The sequence below is a fragment of the Galeopterus variegatus genome, unplaced genomic scaffold (genome assembly GCF_000696425.1).
Source record: "Galeopterus variegatus unplaced genomic scaffold, G_variegatus-3.0.2 Scaffold9084, whole genome shotgun sequence".
Taxonomy (NCBI): domain Eukaryota; kingdom Metazoa; phylum Chordata; class Mammalia; order Dermoptera; family Cynocephalidae; genus Galeopterus; species Galeopterus variegatus.
Window position 1 is genome coordinate 52,122 of NW_007735195.1, and position 8,524 is coordinate 60,645.

An 8,524-nucleotide genomic window follows, 5' to 3' on the forward strand; every position below is an offset into this window, starting at 1 on the left:
CCTGTGGCTGCTATCAGCCTTATCTCAGCCAGTCAAGCCCACAAGCCCACCCAGATCATACAAATTAACCCCCGGACTGGCTGCCCTTATCCCAAGATCTTCACTAAATTCACACATCTTCACTAAGTTCACACATCTTCACTCTTATCAGAGGAAGAACGTAGTGGATTCCTGTCCATACTCTCCAAGCAAAAGCAAGGAAACTGAGGCACAGACAGCTGTAGTTATTTGCTCAGTCCTCAGTAGGATGAAGCCAGAGATAAGGATTCACACCCGGCTGGGAGCCAAGGGAGAGGCTACATGACTTTTGTCCTGGAGATTTGTGTCTAGGGCACAGGCAACTGGAAGTGTCTAAGGCAAACAGGGGCACCTGGTCACCCCAGATGGGATCAGGTGAGAGCCCAGAAAGGAAATTCTAGGTGGAGACTGAAGGAGGAAGATGTTTGGTTCCTTTCAGTGTGAAGGTTGCCAAAAGTGGCTTCTAGGTCTTGGGAGCTCTTGGGGCCTTTGCAGGCCAGATTCAGTGAAGATGCTGGACCTGTTGGGGGCAGCTCTGACTCGAGGGTCCAAGCAATGCTCCATGCTCTTGGCTGGGCCTCGGCTGAGGGCGCGTGGGCCTCTGGACTCTGTGCGAAGTGATGCTCTGTGGCTGACACACCTGGTAGGGGTTACCGGGGGATCCAGGTTCCTGTGGTCTGGTGAATTCCCTCGGGTACTGAAGACTCTCTTTATGCCACCTTGGAGATGGTTGCTCTTACTGCAGTTGACTGTAGGCTCAGCGCACCAGGGAGGTGAGCAACGTGTTTATTAATAAATTACCCAATAACTCTAGGGCTCCCAGACGACCAAAATCGTTCAGGTAGATTGCTTCCGGAACACCGCGTGAGGAGAGAAGAAACAGCTCTGCCGCCCACAGGCCGCTTCCTCCTACCACAGGTCCCCTGTCCAATTGCATTTCCATCCCCCTAGGCATATTTCAGAGGTCCCTTTCTTAAAAGGCGTTCTGAGTGGAGGAAACAGGAAAACAAGCAGGGAGACATGAAATGGATGTGCGTGTGCGTGTGTGTGTTGACAACAAGCAAATTTGTTTTCCCACACGGCAGGCTCTTCCGGCTATGGCTAGCTCACACTGTAAAACCTATTCCCCACCAGCACCGCCCGACGGACCTGTTGCTCTGCCCACCTCCCCCTCCCAGCTCCAGTTTTGCTAGAACCAGGGCCGGGGTGGACAGTTTGCATTCAGAATCCACATTTGTGATGACGTCTCACCTGCTGCTCCCACGGATTGGTCTGTGAAAAGCAGTTGAAGAAGAGGATTCTCTTCTTCTGGCCTCAGTTCCAGGCTGAAAAACACTGCTGTCCCCTCACCCATACTCTTTCCATCAGGAAATTGGGTGATGCCCAGTTTCTGGCTGGGGGCACGGAGTGGACAGTGGTGCTAGTCAGGGTGATAAGGAGCTCTGGAAGAAGGGCCAGTTGGGTGAGGGTGGAGATGGTGGATTCACCGTTGGACCCGGACACTTTGGGGTCTGTGGAACATTCAGATTGTCACTGGCCTGGGGATAGGTGCATACCCTGACCTGGGGCTCAGGGGGTTAGCTACAGATTTTGGGGGATTTCCAGCCTAAATAAAGATTTAAAATGTAAATGCAGACAAAAATGAGAAAATGCACAGTGGACTAAAAATGTACGCTAGGGGGCATCCAGATTTGGGAACAATGTTTGGTCCAGTACTTGATGAGCAGTGACCACTCAATAAATATTTATTGAATAAACGAAATTTTGGTGTGGAGCAATACTGGAGCCTTTAAAGCAGGAGCAAACAAATGCTTCTGTGAGCTAAGAATTGAGGAGTGTTCTCAGCATGGGCAGCCAGGAGGCTGAGTGCTAGTGTGGTCAGCCCAGGTAATCGCTGGCTGTGCTTGTTACACTGGCCTTAGTACCTGCAAGAAATGAATCTCCTCTTTTGAAAAATGTTTCTTTTATTGGGTATGGACTTCATAGGAGCAAATCTCAGAGATAACCACGATGTAAGCCCTTTGGTGATTGAAGTTGGTTTCTGACCACTAACCAGAGTGGATTGTTGAAATCCTCGGAAGTTATTGGCACTGAGAAATATTATGCTAGTGATAGGTAAGTTTGGTTTAACTACCTGCAATCAATCCACTGAAAACGACATGAACGAAGGGTCTAATTTGGTTTTTTTTTGCTTGAGATGAAGTCATTTGTGACTTCATCAGAATCACAGCTTCTCCTCCAGGTTTACTAACCACGTTATCAGGTTAATGTGCCAAATGGATACATTTTTAATCTGTCCTAGAAGTCTTTCTAAGAAATCTTGCAATGCAACAGATTTGGTGGAGAAATTAGACCAGGTTTAATAAGATTAGAAGGAGCATGATAATAAAAAATGCCAGATACTGTTTTCAGACAATATTTTAACAGCGGGCTTTAATTCATATAGAACTTTCCCAGGGGCAGGGGAAAGGGAGTTACAGATGATGCGAATTGCTAAATAATTTCCAGGCATCTAGACCTGGCTTGGACACTGAGCAGCTCTGTGACCTTGGGAATGTGACTTAATCCATCTGAACTTTAGTTTTCTCTCTATATGATGAATTAGAGGATTTAGAAACTATGTCCCTGTTCTAAAATTAATTGTGCTTATGGTTGCACAACTTTATGAATATACTAAAAACCATTGGATTGTACACCTTCATGGGTAAATTGTGTGGTATGTGGATTATGTTTCAATAAAGTACATATATATGTGTATGTCTGAGTATGTATGTGTGTAAACAGGCAGATTTGATTCCAGACCATAGCAATAGAGCAAATATCCCAATAAAGCAAGTAATACAAATTTTTTGGTTTCCCAATGTGTATAAAAGTTATATTTTCACTATATTGTATTCTATTAAATGTGTTATTACATTATGTCTAAAAATTTACTTACCTTAATTAAAAATATTGCTAAAAAATGCTAACAATCATCCGAGCCTTCAGTGAGTCATAAACTTTGTGCTCATGGAAGGTCTTGCCCCTGTGTTGATGGCTGCTGACTGATCAGTGTGGTGGTGGCTGAAGGTTTGGGTGGCTGTGGCAATTTCTTAAAATAAGACAACAATGAAGTTTGAATGAAGTAGAATGGTGAATCCTTTCTAGAATGTTTTCAATTTACTCTGTCCAGATTCATCAGAGGAATTACTATTGCAGCTGTAGCCTTTCGAAATATATTTCTTAAATAATAAGACTCAGAAGTCAAAATTACTCCTTTATCCATGGGCTGCAGAATGGGCGTTGTTTTAGCAGGCATGAAAACAACATTAGTCTCCTTGTAGATCTCCGTCAGAACTCTTGGATGACCAGGTGCACTGTCCATGAACAGTGATATTTTGAAAGGAATCTTTTTTTCTGAGCAGTAGTTATAAATGGTGGGCTTAAAATATTCAGTAAACCATGCTGTAAGCAGATGTGCTGTCACCCAGGCTTTGTTGTTCCATTTATAGAGCATAGGCAGAGTAGATTTAGCATAATTCTTAGGGGCCCTAGGATTTTGGAATGGTAGGTGAGCATTGGCTTCAACATAAAGTAACCATTTTCATTAGTCCTTAACAAGGGAGTCAGCCTGTCCTTTGAAGCTTTCATGCCAGGCATTGACTTCTCCTCTCTAGCTATGAAAGTCCTAAATGGCATCTTCTTCCGATATAAGTCTATTTCGTATGTGTTAGAAATCTGTTGTTTAGTGCAGCCATCTCTGTCAGTGATCTTACCTAGATCTTCTGGATAAGTTGCTGCAGCTTCTGCATCAGCACCTGCTGCTTCACCTTGCACTTGTATGTTATGGAGACAGCTTCTTTCCTTAAACATCATGAACCAACCACTGCTAGCTTCTTCTGCAGCTTCCTCGCCTCTCTCAACCTTCACAGAATTGAGGAGAGTTAGGGCCTTGCTCTGGATTAGGCTTTGGCTTAAGGGAATGTTGTGGCTGGTTTGATCTATCCAGACCACGATAATTTTCTCCACATCAGCACTAAGGCCATTTTGCTTTCTTAATTATCCGTGTGTTCACTGGAGAAGTGCTTTTAATTTTCTTCAAGAACTTTTCCTTTGCATTCACAACTTGGCTAACTATTTGGAATAAGAGGCCCAGTTTTTGGCCAGTCTCAGCTTTCAAAATGCCTTCCTTGCTAACCTCAATCATTTCTAGCTTTCGATTTAGCGTGAGACACATGCAACTCTTCCTTTTACTCGAACACTTAGAGGCCATTGTAGGGTTGTTAATTGGCTTAATTTCAATATTGTTGGGAATATTAGGAATAGGGAGGGAATGGGGAGGCAAGAGGGGAGGGAGAGATGGTAGAACAGCCGGTTGGTGGAGCAGCAGAACACCCACAACATTGGTTGATTAAGTTTGCCTTCTTATATGGGCATGGTTTGTGATGTCCCAAAACAATTACACTAGTAACATCAAAGATCACTGACCACAGATCACCATAACAGCTATAATAATAATGAAAAAGTTAAAAATATTGTGAGAATGACATAAATGTGATGCAAAGACACAAAGACATCTCAGGCAGTTGGAAAAATGGTGCTGGTCGACTGGCTCAACTCGGGTTTGCCACAAACCTTTAATTTGTAAAAAACGCAATATCGACAAAGCATAATAAAGTGAAGCACAGTAAAACGAAGTATGCCTGTATGTGTATAGATGCATACATCCCAGTTCTGAAATTCTTAAGTAACTTATTTAAAGCATTTTCAAAAAATGACAAAGGTGATAAAGTGTATTTTTTGTACTTAAGGGAGCCAGCACCATGGTAAACTGAGATCATTTTTCTCAACGGTTGGCAAGGTAGAATTACTTATAACCTCCTGGCTAGCTGGTCCTTGTTTCCTGATACCTTAGCCATCTCTGAGAAAAAAAATCCCTTTACTTTACAGAAAATGAAGAACTGTAAACCCCCGGGAATTATGCATCATTTGGCAGCACATGGAGACAAATAGGAGAGAGGAAGAAATAAACTAAACTGAGAGGAATATACCTTGAGTTCATAAGAAAATTTAATGAATTCTTTGCTTCAGCATTTGGGACTATACCCTAGTTTCCTGAGTTCGTAATTAAAAACTTTTTTCTCTTGACGAGATTTTTTAATAGAGCTGTTGACTGTTCTACTGGTAGAGATGCTGCTTGAGCTGTTAGAAATAAATACAAAGATGGCTCAGAGATGGCATTGTGGTTTCTTGTTAAACATGGTGCCTGGCCAATCAAAATATAGCTTACAATAATTACATTAGTATGACCACCCATTGATTTGTATTTGCTATGCTTATTTCATAGTAATTTTTCTCGACAACAGTTATTGTTGGTGAAAGAGGCTAGGGCCAAACCTCTGCCTCCTCTGACCTAGACACTATACCAATAGCCACTTTCTTTCTATTTCTGGACCTTCCAGGGGCTTTGTTCCACATCCCATAAAAGTCTAGGGAATGGTTTCATCTCTTCTCTTTTTCTTCTTCTCTGTTAAGACTAACTGTTTAGTGGTAACACCCTTATGGGCTCCATGTGAAATTTACTTCTTTTTGCCATTACGTAGCATTGCCCTTTAAGCCTTGTCATGTGAACCAGCAACACAATAGGGAATGGGGCACCCTTAACATAGCTTTTTTGTAACTTTCCCCCTTTCTCTTCTAATGCACTAACCAGAAAAATGATAAGTGGTCATAAGGGGCCTGGACCTCTTCCCTGCAATCACTGACTGTACAGGCAGGCCATTTATGGGTAAACACTTCAGAGAATGATATTCTTTGTAAGTTATAAGATTCTCTAGGGAGGCAATGAATGTCTCTAGTTTCACTTTCTCATTAGAGAGAAAGATAAAAATGCGCTTTGCAAAATCCATAATGATTTATTTTTTCTCTTAGAGGCATCAAAATATATACTAAAGCTAAAACATTCTTGCTCCTTTCCACATAGATTGCTTGATAAATTAATCCATAAATCTATGTGGGTTTTTTGTTTGTTTTATTTTTAAGTCAGGGTGCTAGGATAGATGTTAAAACCAAGTAGACCTTGATTTTTTTTGGCTCAGAATTTATTTTAATTCAGTGAACTGAAGCAGCTGAAAGTGCATCTTGCATCTACATTACTGAAATCCAAATTGTAAATGGAAATATGTAAACTTATTGATTAGCAGCATTAAAGAAATTATTTAGAAACATCAGTATAAAACTTCAGTGAAAGATGATGATATATCATTATTAGTTCATAATTTTTTTAATTCACTAAATGAAGCAACTTAAAGTGCACCTCTCATCTACCTTGCTGAAAATCTGATTTCAAATGTGTGTATAAAAACTCATTGAGGGCCAGCCCGGTGGTGCACTGGAGAGTGTGCTGCTTGGGAATGCGGTGGCGCTCCCACCGAGGGTTCGGATCCCATGTGGAGACCGGTTCACGCTCACTGGCTGAGCACGGTGCGGGCGCAACACCGAGGGTTGCGATCCCGTTACCGGTCAGTAAAAAAAAGACAAAAAGGAAAAAAAAAAAAACCTCATTGAAAACCAGCACTGGAAACATGATCCAGAAAGAGCAATATAGAACATACGTAAAAGAAAATGATACGTCATTACTAGTTCAAAATTTAGTTTAATTCACTGAAATGAAACAGCTACATGTGGTCTCTCATCTACAATGCTGAAATTCTGATTTTAAATGCATATATGAAATCTCATTGATTAGCAGCCTCAAAGAAATGATTTAGAATCATCAGTATACAATTTATGTGAAAGACAATGATACATCATTTCTAGTTCCAAAATTAATTTAATTCACTGAAATAAAGCAGCTGAAAGTGCATGTCTCATCTATGCAGCTGATATTCTGATTTTTAATGCATAATGAATACCCATTAAAAACAATCATTGGGGAAAAGTACAGAAACATAAGTGTAAAACTTATGTAAAAGACAATGATTCATAATTAGTAGTTCAGAATTTGGTATATTTCACTTCGATGAAGTACCTAAAAGTGCATCTCTCATTTAGTGTTTTAAAATTCTGATTTTAAATGCTTATGTGGAAATTATTTATTAGCAGCATTAAGTAAATGATGTAAAACATAATTATACAACTTATGTGAAAGACAATGAAAACATAATTATGCAACTTACATGAAAGACAATGATACATCAGTTCTAGTTCAGAATTTAGATTAATTCACTGAAATGAAGCAGCTGAATTTGCATCTCTTATTCACTGTGCTAAAATTGTGATTTTTCAATGCAAATATGTAAACATATTAAAAACTAGCATTGGAGAAAAGGTGCAGAAACATTAGTATAAAACTTATGAAAAAATATGCATTATTCTTAGTTAAGAATTTAGTTTAATTCACTGAAAGGAAGCAGCTGAAAGTGCCTCTCTCACATACCTTGCTGAAATTCTGATTCATTTGCCTATATGAAAACCCAATAAAAACCAGCATTGAGAAAAGGTCCAGAAACATCAACATAAGTCTATGTAAAAGACAAGGATACATAATTTCTAGTTCAGAATTTAGTTTAATTCACTGAAATGAAGCAGCCGAAATTGCGTTTTTATCTACCTTGCTGAAATTCAAATATTAAATGCATATAGGAAAACTCATTGATTAGCAGCATTGAAGAAATGATTTAGAAACATCAGTATGTAACTAATGTGGAAAAATATTCCTCATTTTTCCTAGTTCAGAATTTAGTTTAATTCACTGAAATGAAGGAGCTAAAAGTGCATCTCTCATCTATCTGGCTGATATACTGATTTTAAATGCGTAGACGAAAATCCTATGAAAACCAGCTTTGGAAAAAAGTCCAGAAATATTTGCATAAAACTCACATAAAAACAATGATACATCATTCCTAGTTCAGAATTAAGTTTAATGATTTAAAAAAAAAATCTTAAGGATACAACACAATCCAAACATTTCTTACCATTGGTGACTTTTTCTTTAAAGTAAATGTAACTCAGGGTATCAATTGGAATTTGATTTAAAAATGCATTTGAAAGCAGGGATTTTTTTCCTCTATTGTTTCAGATTAATTTTTCAGCTTTATTAACAAATTTAATGTGGATTATAGTTCCCCAAGTTGTGTGTGTGTGTGGGGGGGCTGTCTCATGTGTATTTGGGGAAGCTACTTATTGACATGCTTTACCCAGAAAATAAAACTATCAGTAAACAGAACTGACACATTACTTTATTTGGTTAAATAATAGGTGAACCGGAGATTCTATATCCTCAAAGCATGGTTAGTTAGATTTTGTTTTTAACAGAAACCTGGAAAGCGTTGAGTTGAGGGGGAAGCGTCTGGGAGATGAGATCAGGGAAGCATAATTACGATTCTAATTATTTTCATTTTTCTTCAAAATGCCTTCCCAATGGGCTCTTCCTTTGCAACTCCCAGGGTCATTCCCACATGATTTTACCACAACACCAGCAGCCTGTGGCTTTCCTGAGCCCGGTGTTGTTCCTTCTGACTTTCTT